This window comes from Procambarus clarkii, unplaced genomic scaffold, assembly GCF_040958095.1.
Source record: "Procambarus clarkii isolate CNS0578487 unplaced genomic scaffold, FALCON_Pclarkii_2.0 HiC_scaffold_2139, whole genome shotgun sequence".
Lineage (NCBI taxonomy): Eukaryota > Metazoa > Arthropoda > Malacostraca > Decapoda > Cambaridae > Procambarus > Procambarus clarkii.
In genome coordinates, this window is record NW_027191152.1 from 1 (window position 1) to 2,500 (window position 2,500).

The following is a 2,500-nucleotide window of genomic DNA, read 5'->3' on the forward strand; positions in this document are numbered from 1 at the left end:
TTAATATATATATATATATATATATATATATATATATATATATATATATATATATATATATATATATATATATATTATATATATATATATATATATATATATTCATGAAACACATTAAAACCTTGATCATTTATTCATTCATTACGTCTAGTGAAGAATTGCTTTTGTTCATTTGTATGATTAAAAATTAATAGAATATGAATTCCTCGCTTAAAGTAAAATATAAAATATATATTGGATTTATATGATTGGTTAATATTCCAAGTGATGCTGAATATCCCCTATAATTTTGTTTTGTTTGTTTGTTTGTTATGTACACATTCCAAATGAAATCAATATAAATGTTATTATTAATGTTTGAAAGTTGATTGTCTACTTGAATCTCTCTATTAAAGTGTGTGTGGCTCCGGATGGAGCCTGGTTATGGTATTTGTCGTGGTGGGTGGCAGAAGTGCTTACTTCTTCTCTGTCTTCTTTGGCAAAAGAACTGCCTGAATGTTTGGAAGAACACCTCCCTGTGCAATGGTTACGCCAGACAGAAGTTTGTTGAGTTCTTCGTCGTTGCGGATGGCCAACTGCAAGTGACGTGGGATGATACGGGTCTTCTTGTTGTCACGTGCGGCGTTACCGGCGAGCTCCAGAACTTCGGCAGCGAGGTATTCCATGACGGCTGCCAGGTAGACAGGAGCGCCAGCACCGACGCGTTCGGCGTAGTTGCCCTTACGCAGCAGACGGTGAATTCTGCCCACGGGGAACTGAAGTCCGGCCCTGCTGGAGCGAGACTTTGACTTGCCCTTCACTTTGCCTCCCTTGCCGCGTCCTGACATTGCTGCTGCTGTTGTGGGTTTGTGGTGTTTTATGCCGCCCCGCAGATCGAGCTTCGTGTTATATACCCCGCTCAGGATCAAGGGAGCCCGCCACTGACCAATCAGCGCGCTCCGCCACGCGACCCGCTCTGAGCTGAGTCGCGAGCGGGATATAAAAGGAAAGCTCGCCTCGCGCAAAAGTTCATTATTGTATCGCAACGCCAGCCAGCACGAGCATCATCATGCCACCCAAGGCATCTGGAAAGGCTGCCAAGAAGGCCGGAAAGGCCCAGAAGGCCATTGCCAAGGGCGATAAGAAAAAGAAGCGCAGGAGGAAGGAGAGCTACAGCATCTACATCTACAAAGTGCTGAAGCAGGTCCACCCCGACACTGGTATCTCTTCCAAAGCCATGTCGATCATGAACTCGTTCGTGAACGACATCTTCGAGCGCATCGCCGCCGAGGCTTCTCGCCTGGCCCACTACAACAAGCGTTCCACCATTACCAGTCGGGAGATCCAGACGGCTGTAAGGCTCCTGTTGCCCGGAGAACTGGCCAAGCACGCCGTCTCTGAGGGCACTAAGGCCGTCACCAAGTACACCTCCTCCAAGTAAACGGCTTACTTACTGCCCTGTGGTGGTGGCTTGGCCTCAAACCAACAAACTCGGCTCCATTGGAGCCACACTTTAATTTCTAAAGAGATTGTGAGTGTTAGACACCAATACTATTATAACAAAAACCTCTGTCACTGAAAGCAAATAGCTATAAAATGAGAATATTTATGAAACTGTCTGTGTGTGTTTCTCTCTCTCAGTGTCTGTCTGTCTGTCTGTCTGTCTGTCTGTCTGTCTGTCTGTCTGCCTGCCTGCCTGCCTGCCTGCCTGTCTGTCTGTCTGTCTTGTCTGTCTTGTCTGTCTGTCTGTGTGTCTCTCTCTCTCTCTCTCTCTCTCTCTCTCTCTCTCTCTCTCTCTCTCTCTCTCTCTCTCTCAACACATATAAGCACTCGGTATCTTTTTTCTAGAGATTAGAGATTCATTGTTATGTTCCACATTAGGATTACTATGCAGGCCACCCTCTTAGGTTTGAAAATGTCAAGAAAACGGTTAATTTAAAATGTCATCTCCTAACTTAACAGATTAAGCCAGAGGACCGAAAACAGAATAAAACAGGACTGGACAGTATATGTCACTTATACAAGCTGCTTTTATTTCTAGTACAGTATGACAATTTTTATTTTGGGGGGGGGGGGGGGGGGGTGATCCTTGACAGTGCATAAGAGTGAAAAGCGACGGCGTTTTGTTTGTAAGAGAACAGGTTGTACTACAAATGACTTGATTTATTGATATCACATGTATGTATGACACCTAAATTATGCTAGGAATGTCTGAAATCTCCTTAGAAGGATATTTTGGCCCTGAGAAGGGCCGAGTTTGGTGTATACTAGGGTGGTCGATTTAGCTTATGCACGCTCTCCACGGATACGGCGAGCAAGCTGAATGTCCTTTGGCATGATGGTGACACGCTTGGCGTGGATGGCACAGAGGTTAGTGTCCTCGAAGAGACCGACCAGGTAAGCCTCGGATGCCTCCTGTAAAGCCATGACGGCAGACGACTGGAAGCGAAGATCGGTCTTGAAGTCCTGGGCAATCTCGCGCACCAGACGCTGGAAGGGAAGTTTCCTGATGAGCAACTCG